General features: G+C 38.0%; 1 pseudogene; it reads right to left on the bottom strand.

Annotated features, from left to right (window-relative positions):
* Window positions 1–4,146: 4,146 nt before the first annotated feature.
* Window positions 4,147–4,265, bottom strand: LOC148534532 (5S ribosomal RNA; annotated as a pseudogene).
* Between the last annotated feature and the right edge of the window lie 17,766 nt (window positions 4,266–22,031).

Genomic DNA, 22,031 nt, shown 5'->3' with positions numbered 1-22,031 from the left:
GGGAAAATAGATTGTAAGCTCCACTGGGTCAGGGACTGATGTGAAGGCCAACTATTCTCTGTAAAGCGCTGTGGAATATGTGTGCGCTATATAAATAACTTTTAATAATATATATATATATATATATATATATATACTCAAAAAGCTATTTAGGAAAGCCAATTGATATCTCCTCTCTCAGATCTCTCTGCAGTTACTAACTCCTGAGTCTGGTCATCTAGTTTAGCAGCAGAAGTAATCTAATGTGTTTCGTTAGGGTGCATCTCTCAAAGGGTGTGGTCCTCAAAGTAGAATTCAATATGCTATGAAGTGGGCTATTTAAAAACAATTCACAGCATTTGGATATCTACAGTAAAGATCATATTCCATAAAAAAGTCCAATCAAAGGCCATTGGTGTACTGCAGGCACTGCTAAATCTGATGACTGGACTTTTCGACACTGACACCCCTATTTCCTCTAATGGCTGACAGGATAATAGCATAACATTAATTTTAATTTGAGGTTCTGTGTTGTCTATGTTATTTTTTAGCTTGTATAACAATAAAAAGAGGAAGAGAAACCCCCTCTGTTGTGCAGTCTTTGTACAAATCAAGATAAAATTCAACATTTCATTATTTTAATTAAAATACAAAATGGATCTAATTACCATTAGTAAAGATATATAAATAAAAAAAGTACACATATATTACCAATGTATATATTATTCACAGTAGAGGGGGTAGTCAATGCACAGGTATATACGCACAATCAGTTGATGTGACGTAAACTTATTTTTGGAGCTGAAAATATATGGGATATCTAATAGTTGTAACTCCAATACCACTATCAGAACAAAAATTGTGTTCCTGTTCGGCGGTGCTCCCCAAGAGTCAGATAAATCAAAAGTGAGAAGAAAGAGAAGAAAGAGAAGAAGAAGACTCTTTTGTTTGGGGGCACTCAAAAGATCATTGTTTATAAACTTAACTTTTAATACATCTTTTAATTAGCAAATTATCATTATATATAAGTATTAGAAAAAAACATGAGATAACAAAGTAAAAATATATTAAATTATGATCAGATCCTAGTATTGCCTAGGTCCTGCCAATAATCATTTACAGACTAGTATCCAACAGCGCAATACCCATACTTGCCTACTTTTGAAAACTAGTTTCAGGGAGATTGCAGTCGGCAGCAGAGTGTGCCGCATGTCGCTGAGGAAGCGTGCCATATTACGTCCAAAGTGTATGTCTAGCTCCACCTTTGGGTGTGTCTATTATCACTGAGAGGTGTGTCCTGCAGTGGCAGGTAAAAACCCAGTAGTAACACTAAGGTTTCTGGGGCAGCGGGAGTCTCAGTTCAAAATCGTGAGACTCCCGTTAAAATCAAGAGGGTAGGTAACCCTGGGGGAATGTCATGCTCCACTCAAAAGGAGTATCCAACTCCTCCTATATGTATTCCACTCAGGGGTGTATCCTGCAGCTGCAGGTGATAACTGTAGCACTGTGAGTAGCACAGGCAGAGCAGAGGGGTATATAGGGACAGGAGAATGCTAGTAGCTGATCTTTGCAGTAATGGGGTGTAATAGTGCAACATAGGTACTGGCAAGGTGCTAATTACAGTGCCAGCAATGCCTCCTTGAATTAGTGGGAAGGATGGAATACGGGGTGCAGGAGGAAGCAGTCACACACATATTAACATAAATATACTCCCATACTTATACAAACACATACAGTCACACACATACAGTACATGAAGTCCCACAAATATACACACACATACATAGTGCCACACACAAATACACATACATATGTACTGTCACATACATTTACACATACATAGATATAGTCACAATTATACACAGTGTCCCCTCTCCGTTACTACCTTACACTGTGTACACTAACTATGTGCAGTGCTCCTCTCCCTCATGCTGCTGCACTGCACAGTGCCTGCCATGTAGTCCCACCCCCCTAACCCTGCACAGACTTCTACCTCCCTCTTCCCTTCACCGTTCAGTTCCTGCAGCATACAGTGCACTTTTAAATTACCAAAGCTGAAAATCATATGCTGGGGGCACTGATAGAGGTGGGCCCGGGGCACTTAACAGCTGTGCTCTCCTCCCTCCCTCAATCCATCTCTGGGCTCCTGTTATTACCAAACTATTGCTCTCTTGCCCTAATCCCCATCTCTGCCCCTCCCAGCTCACATCACAGGTCAGTCTCATAATAAAGGTAGGTACGGGGAGAAGGAGAAGCCGCTGCTGCCTCTGAAGCAGGAAAGATAGAGAACAAGTCTCCTCTCTGCCTGCACTGATGAAAACTCAGGCTCCACCTCTGGGTAACAACTAGATTCCTTTCAGTACTCTACTCTGCACCTGCTTTCTCGCTGATGCTACCCACACAAAACCGTGGTTCATGGCTAGACTATTACAATCTGTTATCTGGTGTGGCTTCTGTCACATCTGGACACGCACATGCACAGTCCAGATTTCAGACAGGGCTGTGAGGAATGTGGGGTATTTATTAAGTTTTGCGGGGGAGCGGGAGGCTTGTGGAAAAAGATGAGTCTCCCACAAGAAGCGGGAGGGTTGGCATGTATGGCAATACCTGCTATTTGGGCTCTCTCAAAATTTTGAAGTGAGACATTTATATCATATGGAGTTATAGATGAGTTCCAAGACAGTGGATCACAAACACATATTTATAATCCCCTAATAAATTGTATAGACTGCACAGTGGCAGATAACATGTAATAACAGTGCTTATATAGTTTAATTTGTACTTTTACTGAGGAACATAATAGATGATATAATACATATTCTTTATTTACCTAATTTATTATGAGGATTGTGTATAGTAAGTTGTGAAAAGGATACACATTTAGCTGAGACAGAGATTTACTGCCGATTATCTTGCTCGTCGGCATTGAATAATGTATGAGAGTCCCTTATCTCAATGTGTATGGTAAGAAATATATCCTTGCATCTGCTGTCAGTCTCAAGATACGAGGCTGATGAGAGTACAGAAAGTAAAGCAGACAATTTGTATAATATATAATCGACTATTGAAACGTATTTCTGTATATAAGAATAAAAGAAACCTTAAATATGGGTGAAAAAATTATTTTGTCTAGTCTGACAAAGATTAGAAGTGTAATTGCTTTGAAAAAATGGGGGGTTTTGGTACTGCATAGAACCATATATTATTATGGCATTAATTTACAACCAACCATATTTAATTTTGTATTTGGAGATTGTGGCATAACATGTTGTTGGTGGTGCTCCCAAAGCCGAAAATATAACATGTACAAAAAACAAAGAGCCAAGAGGGGCTAGTTGTTGGGGAACTCTTAAATCAAATTTAATGAAACGTAACCTTTATTAGTAATTATTAAAAAGCTGCGGATCTCTTCATTTTAATAGAATAAATGGATACGGCAAAATAAATATTTAAAATTATTCTGGGTAATCGTGCTCCTATAAATTCTAGATTATTTATTCACATCATACAGGAGTTTTGTAACCGTGGTGATCCTGAAATCAACATAAACCAAATCAAATGTAATCACTTATGTCCCTGCTATTATACACTTAGGGCCTGATTCAGACACACTCGCAAGCGGCTGTCCGCTCGCAAGTGGGTCGATGGTGTGCACTGAGCATGCGCACGATGGAGGGAGCTCCGTCGTGCGCAAGCGCCAGATGCGATGAGCGAAGGAAAGTCCTTCGCTCATTGTGTCTGATCAAAGGGGGCGTGCTGTCGATGTTGATTGACAGCACGCCCCCATTGGTAGGCGTGCCGGGGGCGTGCCTCCCTGATGGGGGCGTTCCCACGGGAACGCCTCCCGTCAGAAGCCAGCCCACTGACATCACTAGTGATGTCAGTGGGAGTGATTTTGGCTCTGATAGAGCCAAAATCACTCCGGAGCTTGCGGTTGAAAACCTCAACCGCAGGCTCCGGCTCGCAGTTTCGATGGTCGCGATGGTCACGACCATCGCGGCCATCTAACTGCACGCTCGTATAGCCTGTGGGTGGTGACCCACAGCTATATGAGCGTCCAGGAGGACGCTCCATTTTCATGGAGGGCGGCCCTCATTCAGAGCGTGCGCTCTGCTCAGAGCGTACGGCTCTGAATGAGGGCCCTAGTCCCGTTCTGCTCCTAAATATTACCTACAACACCCAATATTCCCTGGTGGTCTCCCATCTAAGTACTAATCGAGCCCAATACTGTATGGCTTCCAAGATCAGACGAGATTGCTCATATTCAGTAAGGTATGGTTGTAGGACTATATAAATAGGAGATTGGGGGTCCTGGTGTAATATAGTTAAGGGCATTATGTAGGACTAACTCAGTATGAGAAGTCTGCTTTGATTAAACAATGGACATAAATTCCAAACAAAGTATTGCACCAGCATACTTTGATTAATGAATAAATTGGTTATGTTGGTTACCTTCTAAAGTATGTACTGTATATCATATTCATATAGCCATATAAAAAGATGATCTAAATGCAGGTATAAGTAATGTCAGTCTAATAGTGCCTGGGGATAATCATATCACATGTTAATGGCATTTATATACTATTCATATGATTGTACATGGGTATGCAAATCCCATGTTTCAGTAGGGGTGGTTCTAATTTATATTCCCCTAGAGCACTTAGCAGACACCACACATTTTAACCAAACAATACATAGCATAATTTGTATTATTAACATGAAATACGGATGTACTTTGAATGAGTCATCACATGGTTACAACACACAGAGTGGTAATAAAAAAGAAAAAAAGAAAGCAAAATGTATTTCTAGTGTCCATTGCCCTAAGTCACCAGGGCAGAGACCAGGCACCAATCAAGTCCTCATATAGGGATTGTACTAATCTGTATTCCCCTGGAACGTTTAATAGATAGCATACATTGTTGCCAAGTAATATAGTTGTACACAGTGTGTTTTGCTATATAAACAATGGAAACAAGTGTGTCTCAAAATCATCACACAGTGATAGTAAAAGAGCCAAATAGGTTATTCAAATCTATTCCCCTGAATAATGGGGAAAAGAAAGCTGGACATAAATCAAGTCCTCATGTGTGCAATGAAAAAATATCCATGTGAAATAACATCAAATCTACCACAACTACAAACTGGGGAGTTTACAGCAGTACATCCACTGTACTGACACAATACTCAGATCATAAATGAGCCTATGTAATCAGATGCCTACAAGAAAGCATGAGCACTACTGGGGGCACTGTATAGGGGGGACTACTACTGGGGGCACAAGGGGCACTGCATAGCCCCCCTATTCAGTGCCCCTTGTGCCCCCAGTAGTAGTCTCCCCTATGCAGTGCCCCCAGTAGTGGTCCCCCTATGCAGTGCCCCTTATATAGTACCCCCAGTAGTAGCCCCCCTATGCAGTGCCCCCCTATGTAGTGCCCTTTATAATGTGTTGGCTGCTTGTGTGTTAAGGCTTTTTAAAAAGGGTTAAATGTTTTTAAAAAAAATGACATGAGGTCCCCCCCAAAAGACTAACCAGCCCCTACCATGCCAGCCTGTCCTGGTTCTTAAATTTACAGGGAAAAAATGTGTAGGGTTCCACTGTAAATTTACAAACCAGCAACAGGCAGCAGGGAAAGAGCTGGTTTTAAATATATAGAGGAAAAAAATGGCGTGATGTTCCCAGTATATTTAAAACCAGCCTTGGACCCTTTCTACTGGGGGAATGATGCCACAGCCAGGGGAGCCCTTTCACTGGGTCCCCCAGCAACAGCATCAGCCCTAACCGCTAGTCAGCCCTGGCCAGGGATCCCTGGGGAGTTGAGCACCCCTCGAATAAAGGGGTACCTCTCTCCAGGGCACCCCTGGCCTAGGCAGACAGCCCGGGGCTATCCCCGTTACCCTAGGGTGGTGGGTGCCGGGTTTATAGTGTATGTGTAGTGTAAAAGAAAGGGTTAAAGATTGTCTTTAGTTGTGGAACAACACATACCAGCAAGCCTCCCCCTCATGCTGGTATTTGGAGAACCACAAATACCAGCATGTGGGACATGACGGGCCCACTGCCACTTGTAGTTCCACAACCAAAGCAATATGTAATAAACACAACATACACCGTGACAGTAAAATGTTATTATAACATACATTCACACTCACTATCACACTCACAATCACACTTACTCACCTAGTATCCAAAGTAATCCATAGGGGTACCTATAAAAAAATCCATACTCACCTCTCCTATGCGTAGGTCATGTCCTCTTCTCCAAGTAGGTATCCAAAGGGTTAAAATAAAAAAAACAAGTACCCGAATCCAAGCCAGACAGAGCAAAGCTATGTGTTTCCACATAGCTTTACTCCTCGCGAATGACCAGGGCACACGTGGGCCCCGTCATTGAAGGAGCCACCAGCCAATCAGCAGGCATCTCCATCGGAGCAGCTTGCTAATTGGCTGTGTGCGGTCAGCGTGTCTCCCAATAGACTTCTATGGGAATAATTCTCCATTGAATTCTATGCTGGGAACCTTGACATTGTATCTACTGCTGTAACCACAAGGTTAATTGAGGTCACCCTTGTGGTTACAGCAGTAGATACAATGTCCCTTTATTGGGGGAGTCCCCAACTTCCCAGGGATCCCTGGCCTGGGCTGACTAATGGTCAGGGCTGATGCTGCAGCTGAGGGGCCCGGTGAACGGGCACCCCTGGCTGTGGCATCAGTCCCCCATTGCAAAGGGTCCAGGGCTGGTTTTAAATATATGGAAAACCTCACGCCATTTTTTTCTCCGTATATTTAAAACCAGCTCTGTCCCTGCTGTCTGTTCCAGATTCATAATTTACAGTAGAACTCTACAAATTTTTTAACCTGTAATTTAAGAACCAGGACAGGCTGGCAAGCCCGGGGTTGGTTAGTCTTTTGGGGGGGAACCTCACATCATTTTTTTAAGTAAATTACCTGATTTTTACCATTTACAGAAATAAACATACACAAATCACAATGATTTGTGTATGTTTCTCACCATTTCGCAGCTCAGGGGGTTGAGAGTTTGAAAAGTGATATTGACAGAGAGTTTGGTCCTATCTCACCCGAGCTTTTCATCCCGATTCAAGGTAAATTTGAGAGATGTATGTTTTAGGTGAAAAGTACTTCCGATTTGGCCCGATGGTGATTTGATTCGAGATTGCTATCTCACCCGAGTTTAATGAGTGAGATGAGAGAAATCTCTCTCTAACTCACCCGACTTTGCCTTTAGTAAATTTGCAAACAGGAAAAAAAATTAATAAATCACCTGAGATGGTCATCTCGATTCTTAGTAAATGTAGCCCCTGGTGTCTGAAATGTGCTTATCTTCTGCTGTGATATTATATCCTCTAAGTGCGATATATAGTTTATCATAAACTTCCTCAGGGATCCCTGTTCAGGGCATAACTAAGCAGGGCCAGTACACATGAATCCAAAGATAGCTAGACTGAGACAAAGATATAGCCAGATGGAGAATCAAGGAGCAACTAACTGCATTTTATAACTGTGGTTTACCGCAAGGTAAAATACTAGTTAATTGAATAGCATTTTCCCACATGGAGAGAGTAATTAGCTGTTTGGTAAACCCCTTGGCTAGTTGGATTTGCCCCTCAGGCACAAAAAAAATCAAGATCAGAAAGCTGCTAGCTCAGTGCACAAGCACTTTTGACAACATTGATGCTAAGGGTTGCATTTCCTAATGCAGCTGCAGGCAATGGTAAAGAATGATAGAGACCCTTAATGTCTGTCCAGGATCACAAAGTAAGGGCCCCACATGTGTTATGATGTGCTTGCTGCAATGGCTCACACTGCCCTGAATCATCCTGGCCATTGCTAGGTGACTGGGATATTGCCTGATGTCATCACACTGGCTGCAATGCCTTCTGGTCCCAGCTGTTGCCTAGCAGCTAGGAAGCTTTCTCCTTGCTGTTTTCCCTTACAGCCCGTTGGTTCAGTGTGATAACTATAAGCGGGCTTGTTCGAGTTTGGCATGCTGATTGGGGTCCTGCTTAGGAAAAATGCAGTGAAGACTTAGGGGTCTATTTACTAAGCAGTGTTATGAGACAGAGTGAAAATTGATGTCTGTGATAAGGTGCCAGCCAATCAACTCCCAACTGCCATCTCACAGAATGTGTTTGAAAAATGACAATTGGGAGCTGTTTGGCTGGCACCTTATCACATCACTTTTCACTCTGTCTCCTAACACTGCTTAGTAAATAGACCCCTTAGCCTCACCCCAGTCATAGTGCCCTTGTCTTGCATTGTGGCTGACCTGCCATTCTACTGTCTTGTCTGCTGTTTTTCAGTATCTTCAGGTTCTAGTCTTTGCAGTACCTGCTAGCAATATCCATCTTGCCTCTGTGTACCTTATGGTGCATACACACTGGGCAATTAAAGTGGACGACTGAATGATAACGATATCGTTATCGTTCAGTCGTCCACGTTATCGTCCATTTTTATCACAAAAATTATGAACGATAACGATGACGCGCATTCCCATGGGTCGTTCGTCATCATCGTTTATCGGGTTAACATGCAGGCCAACCTGACGATTTCGTCAGGTTGCTGCATGTTTGGGAATGGGAGAAGAGAGCCTGGCGCTGAACGATATTGTTAATGATATCGTTCAGTGGGTGTGCTTAATGTCATGCACACTAGAAGATATCACTCAGGGAGCATATCATCTAGTGTGTACGCACCATTAGTGTCTGCAGTATTTCTTTGCTATTATCTGGATTATGGCAATATATTTGTCAGTAGTGTTCAAACAACCTCAGTATTTACAGTATTTCTCACTGCTGTTATCAGGATTCCTGCATCATAGCTGTTATATGTGTTCACACATGCCTCAGTGCCTGCCAGCATTCTCACTGCTAATACTAATAGTCCTGCAATTAACCTGACTCATTTACCCTTCTGTGTGTTACTGATTCCAGCCTTACTCCCTGAAGCCATCCAGTCTCTAACATAAGCTCCTACTGTCGTGATTATAAGTCGTGGTGGCACCCAAGCACAGGTGAAAATATTAATCGATATAGAAAAATGGCAAGGTGAAAACTTTGCTATCTGGATTCTAGGGATTTGTGTGGTTTCTGGATGTGCCATACTATAATGAGAGTTAGCGGAGATTAGAACATAGCGTACATTGTGACATTATAAATGTACACCCATATATCTATACATATATACTGTAATAATGTATTAACAGACATGGCAATTAATATAAAATACTGCTACCGGAGCAATCTACCATAAATGTAACTCATAATAATGGAAAACTGGACTCTTAGTAATATCACAATGGCAAAATATCATTAAGATCAAACAATAAATAAATTTACCATATGCTTAAACATGGATAACATTTATAACAATACTCATACATGCTTATTAATAAATATAACTTAGATCTCGAAATAAAGTGTCTCACGAAGACAACTAATATAAACATTGGAAGCAACAGTCAAAGAAACTATTGTCCCTGTCTTGATTACCACAAAAAGGTAGAAATCTCCATTTAGTAGGACTTATATTCCATTCAAATATCCACCCGACTTCTCCAAATACAGCCAGTTTTATCACTATTGAGGATATTTATTAAACTTCTACAGAGGACAGATGGAGACATTGCACATAGCACCCTTATGTTCAGCATTTAATAGAAAGAGCTTAATGAATGATAGCTAAAACCCGAATGGTTGCTATAGGCAACTTCTCTGAACCTCTTAATAAGGTTTGATATAGCTCCCCGTATAAGCCATATGGAAGCGCTGTATACTGAAATAACCTAACCAGACCATAAATCAAGTAGAGAAAATCTCCAACAGTATCTCACAGGCTCAACATAGTGTTTAATTAGCTGACCAGCACAACTAAAGATGATGGTGAGATAGTTACAAAATATAATAGTGCTTTGACAGGTATTAAAGCAGACCTTTCACAACTTCCTATATCAATATTATTATTTTGATTAAGTACGTAGTGTAGAGTCTTGTGACTTGTGTTTTATCAATAACTATGAATTTCACAATTATAACTGGAAACACATCAATTATTGGCCAATAGCTGGTTGGTATGTTCACTGGGTGACAGAATGAGATAGGCAGAAAGGGGCCTTGCTTGCACAATATACAGTAGGTAAGGCATATTAATATTGTGATTAAAATTACACTTTGTTAGGGAAATTATATATTGTACATTTTGTTGATACAAACATGGTAGTTTTATGCAATATAATTAAATTCTACTAACCACAAAACTTGTTGCTAATTTCTGCTGAAGAGACTAGCTATCTCTTCTAGAACAGGGCTCATATTCAATTATCCCTTATATATAATTTTATATCAATATATTTTTTTTACCTTGATATACATTTTTTGTTGCAACATTTTGACTACATTGTGGTTTATTAAAATTTAATTATATTGCATAAAATAACCATGTTTGTATTGGCAAAAATGTACAATATTTAATCTCCCAATACATTTTTATATAAACAAAACCTACAACAATAGCACACCCCTTTACAGGTTATATTTTTACCAGTGCAGTGTAAGTTCTGTACTGAGCAGCAGCAAAAGAGATGTAAAAACCAATAAAATAAAAATAAATATGAAGAGAAATATAACAATATATATTAAAATAAACATTGCATAAAAGCAAATAGAAAAAAAATAAAATAAAATATATATATATATATATATATATATATATATAAGCATATATAAAAAAACAGAAAATGCACGGTGGCTTGAGACAGTGTTTACTGTTTATAGCTCTTTTTGTAGTCCCATGTTGTATGGGGACCGTGGAAGACTAACTTTCCCTATCTTACCCTATAAGTGCAGCTCCTTTCTGTCCGTGTCCTGCTCTTGCTGCGCCACGATATTATAAGGAACACAGTGCAGGTGCGCCGGGACAAGTGCTCTATTCTGCACTGTATCCTTAGTGGCCAACAGGAAGACAGTGGTTAAAAGATGGCAGAGGGGAGAGCTCACTCGTGGGTCACCATGGGTATCGCAAAACCGGCCTCCCGATGTCATTAGTTTAGTGCATGCCGGGAAGGTTCGGTGTGCTCACAACCGCATATTTCCAATGCGTTTCAACTATCTGTTGTCTTTCTCAAGGAAGTTATTACATCTCTTGTGCTGCTCGGTATAGAAATTACACTGCACTGGTAAAAAATATAACCTGTATATTTACATAGCGTTTTCTCACATGTTTATTTTAATCTCTTATTAACTGGGCCCTTTTATTTATTGGGACTTATTATACAGTACTCTGCTTTTATCGGCTGGTTATAATAAATATATTTCATCACACTGGCGAACATCAGGATAGACAAATGAATGTCCAAAGCTCCAAAATTATTCACTAAAGTCAAGTGCAACCACTAGAAGCATTTTTATCCACCACTGGGTTTGGAAGATATACACCATGTTGTTTCACTTTTGTACCATCTCCTGAGTACTGGAACCACAATACTGAACACCCAGATGTAGAGGATAATCCATTGCTGAGCAACCACTACAGGACAACACTGTTAAGATTGCCTAATGCCTTCTTTTGCAATTTATATACACTGACATAAACTGTACAACAGTATACACTATGACCTGGTTTTCTTTTCTTTCCATTTATAACTACATTCCTTGGAGGAAGTAATATTATTTATAAACAGCAATAAGACAGAGAAAGCGCCAATATAATACTTCCTGTCTATAAACTACAACCCCCTGGAACTGAAATTAAACAGTTCTAACATCACAGACTGCATATCCCTGGACTTCACAAATTTCAGACACTTCTGGCTAAAGTCATTCAGAATACTTAATAATAATATTGTATATGTATCCACATGCAATAGAAAAAAAAAACATTTTGCTATGGTAAGATAAAGTTGATCATTTATTATGGAACTAATGGCATTGCTGATGAAAACAAATCCATTTCTCTCTGAAAAATGTTTTTTTACTTTTCCAAAAAAAATTGACATTGAAGTTGAATTAGTTAATCAAGGGCATAATATAATTATTCTACTAGCTTGAAAAAAGACTCACATTATTAATGTGTTCTTACTTTATTTGCCTCTAGTGAAACCCACCTCAAATGAATTAAACAGTATGTTTATGGAATCTCCATTTCAATACAATATCCCTCTTACTTCTTAGATCTACCTGTGACATGCTGACAGCCAATTGTCACTCCATTTTCTTACATTTCTTCTATGCCACATCACATTTAAGATATTTCATACCAGGCCCAATCATACTATCCCCCTAGCAATCATTCCATAAATGCTCTCTGAACATACATTTATATATAATTTATAAGAGTTTACCCTACTCCTACCTATAATAACACCAGTGCACCATCACAATATCCCAATCTCCACTCTGACCAATCCTTTCTCCTCTTGTCTCTCCTGCGCACTCTTTCAACTCATTGTATTCTCTCTCATAAACAGGATTGTCAATACACTTCACTTCGGAATTTATTTATATTGGCTATCTTGAATGTACCTGATTGCTCCACACTCCAGCATTGTAGATCATTGTGATGCTTTACAAAAGTGAAGCCTAATTAACAATAAGATTTAAATGCTAACAATGGAAACTTATTGAAATAGCACTTCCCACTTCAAACTTGCATTCATGTAGACATGTAAGAGATAGCTGAACTGATGTTAACATCAGTGATATGATTGAACACAGATTGTGCTAACATCATGCAGTTCTTCTATAGCTTGTTGTTATGTTCCTAGTTTTGACAAATAGATGTAATACTATACAGTAGGTATTCATATCACATCCAGGCAAACATCAGTGCAATAAAATAAAGTATTTATGGGTTCATGCTGAGATAACAGCTCAATCACTAATGCGAAGAACTTACCATTTAAAACAATGTTCTTTGGATTCAGTAACGTCCTGTTTACAGGAGATAAGGCAAACAACACTGGTCATCCAGACCTATAATTACTTACTTTATACCATCAACCTGTCAGCTACTATATACATGACTGCAGCTCAACTATTGCACCTTCAGTGTCTCATAAAAGTAAGTCACAGCACCATACAAGAGAGTAACAATAAATATATTTGTTGCAACCCCTGTCACTCCAGTGACTTTACAAGTTTAATCACCTCAATTCAGATTCATACTGTATCAGCAAAATTGGATTGAATCAATTCACTCAACTAGAAACCCAATTTAAATTTAATTGACAACATTAACCAAATCCCCAATAGACTCACAGTGGAATATATTAATCCTTACTACAGTTCTTTAGTGTCAGCTTGAAACCAGCTCAATTGTATTACAGAGATATTGCACTCTAGAGCTGTTTCTGCATGTCTGCCCTCTGTACACCTGCTGATAAACACAACATAAAAAAAATTAAAGCTTTAGCAAATGTACATTATAAACAAGTTGTTCTGTTTGAACCAGTAATTTAAGATTTTGGAATTATTTTGATAAAAAGTGTTATTTTGGGTCTGTACTTTGAAATATCCCAACAACTTGTCCTTCCATATTTGTTTATAACCAGCGCATTACACTAAGAAATATAAACAGATACAGTGGTGCTTGAAAGTTTGTGAACCCTTCAGAATTTTCTATATTTCAGCTGAAATTTGGCCTAAAACTACTTCAGATTTTAACACAAGTCCAAAAAGTAAATAAAGAAAGCCAAATCAAACAAATGAGACAAAAAATTAGGCATTCTCACTTTTTTAGTGAGGAGAAATGATTCAATATAACATATCTGTGAGTTACAAAAGTATGTGAATCTTTGCTTTTAGTATCTGGTATGACCCCTTGTGCAGCAAAAACTGCTTTTAAACATTTCAGGTAATTGTTGATTAGTCCTGAATGTTGTCTTGGCGGCATTTTACCCCATTCTTCTGTACAAAACAGCTTCAACTCTGATATGTTGGTGGGTTTCCTACCTAAATATATTCTTCTTTAACCATTCTTTGGTTGAATGACTTGTGTGTTTTGGGTAATTGTCTTGCTGCATGACCCATGTTCTCTTGAGATACAGCTATGGAGAGATGTCCTGACATTTTCCTTTAGAATATTCTGGAGTAATTCAGAATTCATTGCCCCATCAATGATGGCAAGTCATCCTGAGCCAGATGCAGCAAAACAGGCCCAAACCATGATACCACCACCGCTGTATTTCAAAGATGGTATGAGGTTTTTATGCTGGAATGCAGTGTTCTCCTTCACCGAAAAATAACGGTTCTCGTTTAAACCAAAATGCTCTATTTTGGACTCATCTGTCCACAAAACATTGTTACAATAGTCTTCTGTGTTGTCCAGCTTATCTTTAGCAAACTGCTGACTGGCAGCAAAGTTCTTTTTGGAGAGCAGCGGCTTTCTCCTTGCAATCCTGCCATGCACACCATTGTTGTTCAGTGTCCTGCTGATGGTGGACTCATGATTATTATTATAAGACCTTCAGTTGCTTATAGGATTCCTGGTGTTCCTTTCCTTTTAGATGTCTTGCTCTTGGCGTGATCTTTGTAGGTCGACCACTCCTGGATTTTCCACCATTTGTACACAATCTGTCTGACTGTTGATTGGTGGAGTCCAAACTCTTTAGAGATGGTTGTGTTACCTTTTTCAGCCAGATTAACATCAACAACTCTTCTTCTGAGGTCCTCAGAAATCTCCTTTGTTCATGGCATGATATACAGTACTTCCACAAATGTGTTGTCAACATCAGACTTTGATAGATCTCTGTTCTTTTGGAAATGTGTCCACTCACACCTGAGTGTCATCCCATTGATTGAAAATACCTGACTCTAATTTCACCTTCACATACTTTTGTCACTCACAGATATGTGATATTGGATAATTTTCCTCAAAAATATGAGCATGTATAATTTTTTTGTCTCATTTGTTTGATTTGGTTCTCTGTCTAGTTTTTGGACTTGTGTGAAAATCTGAGGTAGTTAGCCAAATTTCAGCAGAAATATTGAAAATTCAGAAGGGTTCACAAACTTTCAAGCACCACTGATTGTTGAAAATCTTCATGTTTGTAAGGTTTTGTTTATTGTGTTTTTTGTATGGCTTATTACATGTTCATATGTTTATTATATGGGCTGATGCTCACCTGAATGTACTAACTGTACATGCTCCAAAAATGGGCATTTGCAGTCAAAAGAATTTCTTTCGCATCTACACTAGAGAGAGGAGATAGAAAGTGGATGTAATGAGATATTCTCACATAGGCAATTTTCACAAATTGCAAGATATGCAGACCTGAATATAAGGGATATATGAACTAAAGTGTGGGTTTTTAAAAGTGAAGATGTTGCCCATAGCAATCAATCAGATTGTACTTATCATTTATCTAGCAACCTCTAGAAGATTGAATCTGATTGGTTGCTATGGGCAACATCTCCACTTTTAAAAACCTTCACTTTAGTAAATATACTCCTAAGTGTAAATGCCTACTAATAATGGTGACTATTATTAAACCAGGCTCATATGCTTCACAAGGTATATATAGGAAAAATGGAATAGTGTAATGGTGCACTGGTCACAACAATATTTTAAAATATAACTTTTAATCTCTTATTTAAAATAATTGCAAAACCAATTAGTCATTATCTGCATATCCATATACTCTACATATGGTATATCATAATTACATTAGTAGGGTGAGAAAATATTTCTAAAAACTGTGACAGGAATTCCTAGAGAACACACATAACAAGACAACTTTCTTTATAGCTAGCAGTTTAGAGCTGCAGCAGTGCAGGCAGCAGTGCTCCTGTGCAACTAGTCCCCATGTTGCTGGACATGTGTGTTGGGGCCCTCCTGTGTGTGGGTGCCCTGGGACAACTGCCCCTGTTGCCCCCCTTAATCTGCCTCTGACCAGTGTCACTCAATTATGTCATAATTATACAGATTCTCAAGTGGCATAACACAAATCTCATTTAATTCATACTACTGTAGTAAGTATACCTTATAATAGTGGTTGTATAATAAGGAAGCTAAATTAGGAGGTACTATGATGAAGTTATTCATCACTGTGCTCTCATAGCAATTGTTACACTTAGTAAACTATAATAATTCTCTCACAATCCACATAATGTATTTGAAATATTTTCTCAAATGTAGAAATATAGATAATAAAACATAGTCACTTCCTATTAAGAGTTATTCCAGGCTTGCTATGTGTAGGTACAATTTATTGACACAGTAATGATCTAAGTGGAGTCAAATGTACCTTGTTAATAATGACACACTTTATATATCTGTCCAGTACAGTCCAAGTTGGATAGAGAATAATACTCTTACAGTGATTATATATTCAAAAATACAGTGATATTTTCCACATTATTTGTGTATTCAAATGTTCATTCCATTAATGAAGTGTCTGCAAAAACATTTTTTTAACCTCAAGCACAGAACAGAAATGTTGAATAGTCACATAAAAAATCACAAAGCCCCTATACTTGGTGTGGAGATAGTAATAGTTGCCAAACTGTGGAGAGGAAAATAAATGTACAGTCTTCAGTGCCTTTATCCCTTTTTACTTTCCTGTTATGTGCAGAGCAGTGAATGACAGGATGAGAGGAAGGGTCATATGGTGAAGACTACAGAGGAAAACATATATACATTTCTGCTACAAATTGGGTACTCCTAGAGATGCACTATTTTCAGAGCCATTGCAGTGCAGCTCCTGCCAGTCTCACATCATGGGCAGGATGTAATAGTGTCTGAGTTTTTTGTGAGCTCAAACTCGGATCTTATAAGATCCAAGTTTGAGCTCACAAAAAAGCACATTTGGACATTTGGAAGGTCCAAGTTTGTCCCGCAACTCAACAAATGTAATAACTTGCATACTTGTGAGTTTAATGCTATTACATTATGTGAGTCTGTGTGAGTTTTCTCCTATGAAAAATTTTAACTTGTAATGCGACTTTCATTACGAGGTCCGAGTTATCCAGAAGCCTTAACAAACTGAGATACTTGAAGGCTTATGTGTTAAAAATAATAGTAAACTATAAAAATAAATACAAATTACATGGGGGTTGCCCCCTAAAAGCACAATCAGAACCAGGCTTTTCTGAACTGGTCCTGGTTGTGAATATAAAGGAGAAAAAATCAGGGTCCCCTGTATTTTCAACAATCAGCACTGGGCTCAGTGAGCCAGTCTTGGTTGTGGAAATACAGGGGACAGAATGAGTAGGGGTCCCCTGTATTTTCCATAAATAGCACCAGACTTTTTCTAGCAGGGGTGTAATGCCACAGCTAGGGTACCCTTTCACTGAGTTCCCTGGCAAAACATTCACACCTGACCACTAGTCAGCCCAGGCTAGGGATCCCTGGGGAGGTGTGAACTCCCTAAATAAAGGGGTTCCTCCTCTCCAGGTCACCCCAGACCTGGGTTGATAGCCAAGGTCTTTCCACGGCACCCCTGGGCAGTGGGTACTGGGTTGATTGTGTACAAAAATAGAATGAATACTATTGTCTTTTACAGGAGAACTAGATGTCCTGGACTTCTACATATATCAAATATATTATGAGGATTGAGAGACAATCATTATATTTTGCTAAGTGTAACAATTATGTTATGTGACCACAGTGTTTAATAACTTCACCATGGTACCTCCTAATTGTGCTTCCTAAGTACACAATCACCCTTATAAGGTAGGCTAGCTAGTATTAAGTATATGAGGTTTATGTTATGCCGCTTGAGAATATGTATGATTCTGACATAATTGTGAAATTGGTACTCTCTCACTATTTTGTCTGTATAATAGAATCAAATCTAAATTTTCCACAATATATGTTTTTTTAATTTTGAAATAACTGATACAGAAAAGAAAGTGGAAATAAAACATAGGGATAGACACAAGGGCAAAATATCATAAAGCATATTATACAACAGAAGCACAGCAGGTCTACTATTATTCAATTCACACAACAATAAATCTCAGGGGATAGAAGACATTCATGTAGTTAGGTCTATAGTTTTACTGCATAAAGAGAACTGACCTTGCTCCTCCCGATAGTCATTCTATTTGAACCATATAATTAGGGGGAAATAAGCAGAGGTAGAATACCTACAATCAGTTGTTTTAAACTCACAATGCTTTTGGACTATATTTTCAATAGCTAACAAATTGGGCATGGAAGTGGTCTTCCACAGCTGGGCAATGGAAGCCTTTGTGCCAATAAGATATGTCCCATAAGATATCTATCTTCCTCAGACAAGTTGCCTGGAATTGTGGTAGAACAATAAGTGGGTCCATAGCTATAATGACTCCTTTCACTTTAATAATATCAAACACTTCCTTCCAAAGACAATGAAGAAGTGGACAACTCCAAAATACATGAAAGATGTCACCTACATAACCATAGTTTCTCCAACAAAACCACATTTTTCATCACCTTCTGGTGTTGAAGGGTTCTAGATGTTGAAATGAATTATTGACATATTGGAGCTTTTTTAAATAGGTGATACAGGATCTTCTTGTGGCTGTATCACCAGTTGTTTGTGAATTCTTGACAGAAGTCTTTTAAACATATATATACATTTCTTAAAAGTAAATTTTTACATATTACCTACAAAAGAGTGCTCCACAAAAGGGTGTTCTCTTCTCTCCAACCTGCCTCTTTTCAGGAGAGAACCCTTTTCTGATATGTACAGTATTGATTACATTTGCTCTGTGGGAGTACCATCAACTACTCCCTATTTACTTGGGATTTGCCCCCTTTTTTGAGACTCATACAAATATTGGTCTTCATATTATACCTGCAATTAATAGTCCTGTGCAGAATTATCTCCTTGCTTGGTAGACTATATTTTAGTAAAAATGTTAGCTTACTGAGAGACATGTATTACTAGAATTTGAAAGGTACAATATTATTAATGTATTAGGGTGGATTCAAAAGTTGGTGTGCTGACCAAGAATATCAGAGAAACATAAGTTCAAATGGCATTTATTTCTCCATTTACTTCAATACACTTCACCTATCGATGCTCCAACCTCTTGATTCTGTTCAGGAAAAAGTCAGGTGATTGGTCCTCAAATTAGGTCTGTACACCATCATCAGATGCAAAAGTCTTCTCACGAATGTGATCCTTGAGCTTGAGTGTGAATTTCAGTAGGCATCATATTCTTCATTTGCAGATATTTAATGCTGGCTCAAATTTTAGTTTTCTTCACTTCTCAGTATTCTCTATTTGTCAACTTTTAGTGATGTTGTTCACAAATTTTATTGATTTTGTTCTGTTTATTATTCAATATCTGCATAATAAAAGAAGGGATCTGGTCAATATCCCAGCATATTGGCACTAGGAGGATGGTTAGGGTTAGGCACTAAAGGGGGGAGGGTTAGGTTTAGGGTACAGGAAGGGTAGATTAGGTTTAGGCACTAGGGGAGAGGTTAGATTCAGGCTCCAAAGAGGGCTAGGGTAGGGAGAGGGGAAGGTTTAGGATACTGACTGGCAAGAGTCAATATCCTAACCCTGTTGGGATGTCAGCATAAGGATTCTGACTGCCGGGATGCTGAGTGCTGACATCCCGTACCCAACCCAAGAAGAATAGTGTTGTAATTTTCCCCAGTTTTCTACTACAGTAAGACCTCTAGTATATGCATACAGAAAATCAATATGGGGCAACATCTACTACTACTTCAGGACACAGACTTTTGGATCCATCCTCGTACAGTATTTTAATTATAAAATGCCAAAACATTGAGAAAAAAATGTCACATTACTTACCAAAAATTGATCACAATTACCTTTGATGTGATGTAAAAATGGGAGGCTTCACATGGCTAAATGTAACTCAGCCATATATACTGTAGTATGCACATTTTTTTTACCAGATTAATAAAACAGTCCTACAATTTATGTTATCTTGACTAAATAATCTGTGCATGTGCTTATAACTGACGAAATGCACAAAAATAGGCACAATTTTCTTTTTTTTTAAATTCAGGAATTCATGGGACAATTATCAACCACATTGTTTACAATAAAATAACTATTAAACACACACCATCAATACAAAACTAATTTCCCTCATGTTGCTAAATATATAATAAATTTTTATTACAAAAACATTTTTTTATTCCCACACAGTGCAGTGTGTAGTGTTTGTTCACGTATAACTGATTTATATCTTTTAAGTTTGACATCTGAATGTGCTGTATCAAATGTGATGTATAGTCTTGAAATATTTTTTTTACATTCTTATTATCAAGTCCACTAAAGAATATTTGTGTAACACATTGAATTGCCTACCAGTGCACTGTGGGAAATTTTTGAGTAGCAAACCACATAGCTTCACTTATTTAGTTAATGACTGTGTAGGAAATGCATGAAGCTGAAGCATGCAACTATCTGCCAAATGGAAATTACCAGCGAAAAACAGAACAATTTAAAAGATTTATCATCATGACATTGCAAGTTTCAGTTTAGAAAACAAGTAATTCAGCAAGATAATCTGATTGGGAGTGCATTAATTTATACTGTTAAATCCATTTACACTATGGTGATTGTGGCTGGGCTTGGTTTTTATTATCATCATCGCAAACAGAAGTTTAGCTAGAAACAAAGCAATTTTATATTGGTTTGCTATAATTTATCAGCTACTGTATGCTATCAAAGCAGAAGGAATGTTCTTATGAAATAATAAGGAAGGAACCAAAGGATATTATTTGAAGGCCATCTGGGTGATATTGATTATATCAATTATTGTTATTTTAAATGAATAAAGCAAGAATGTGAGAATTTCTTTATGTAGTTGTGAATATAAAGGGCTGTACATTATGCTGGTTCTGTTATCAGTGATTCCAAGTGATGTAAAAAGCTGATGTGATACATCACCTCTTTAACCGCATGTCTCTCAACTCTCAACCTGGGACTAGATTGTCAAAACTGAGGTCAACTCTCCAGGTTGTTGGGAATGTGTCTGTTCCTTAGAGACATGTTCATATGACAGCTATTATATATAAGATGCATGAATGAGGTGCACAGGGTCTATGTATAAATTTGTTTTCATGCCAAAGTCAGTAATCTCAATAGATCAAAGAACAGCAGTGTCATTATTTTGATTATATAAATGGTAATATACTATATTTTTTATGTTTATTACTATGATTTCATTTTTGTAACAGTAATTTACTAAATGCTCATTACAAATAAATAGCCAATTATTTTGTAAATTTATGGTATGCTATTGTTTTTTTCAATGAGATGATTATAAAAAAGTAAATGTATCTAAAATCCTTCACATCTGAACACAGATTGCATTCCTAAAGTAATACTTTTAAGAATTGCATTTAATTACATGTAAGAATTAATCCATAATATCTTTTTCCAATACTGATCTTACAGAGCAATAAAAGAAGATGAAGGGATTGCATATCAAGAGTTTGCATCTAAAGCATTGAAAATAATAGCAATGAAAAAACAAAATGCTATATTTTGGGGGGATATCTGCAAAGTGCTGCTATGTCTTATATACCTCCCAACCACCAATTGAATTTCATTTATTCTCTAGTCAAGAAAGGGCATCACACTAATACAATGCAATTGTTACCTGGATCACTTTGGTGACATCCTGATATACCAATCTAAAATCAATTCTGGTTGTTTCCCTTGCTTGTGTTGTAATCACTTCTGTGTAATTGATTTTCGTTTGCATCCTGACCTGGATGGGAGCCATAGCCTATGACCTTTGGCCTGGACTGTCATATGACCATTCAGCCTACTTTATATTTGTGGACTTCTTGATCATCTCAATTAATTAACAGGACATTTATCCTATTAATACATTAATACATCCATGTTTAGAGTGATATTTTCCTGTTGGCAGTTCAGTGATGTGTTTTACAATAGTAATAATTATATAGAATTAAGATGAAAAAGGAACCACTGTATGTTTTTTAGCGACAGGGAAAAAATTGTTCATAGTGTAGTCTCCAGTACAAATAACTAAGTTCAGATATATTTACACTATAAATATAGTAAAATGTTCCATAACCATTAATATTTCAGGCCACA

Source organism: Taudactylus pleione, unplaced genomic scaffold (assembly GCF_031769625.1).
Source record: "Taudactylus pleione unplaced genomic scaffold, aTauple2 ptg000066l, whole genome shotgun sequence".
Lineage (NCBI taxonomy): Eukaryota > Metazoa > Chordata > Amphibia > Anura > Myobatrachidae > Taudactylus > Taudactylus pleione.
This window is presented reverse-complemented; position numbering and strand designations above follow the sequence as displayed.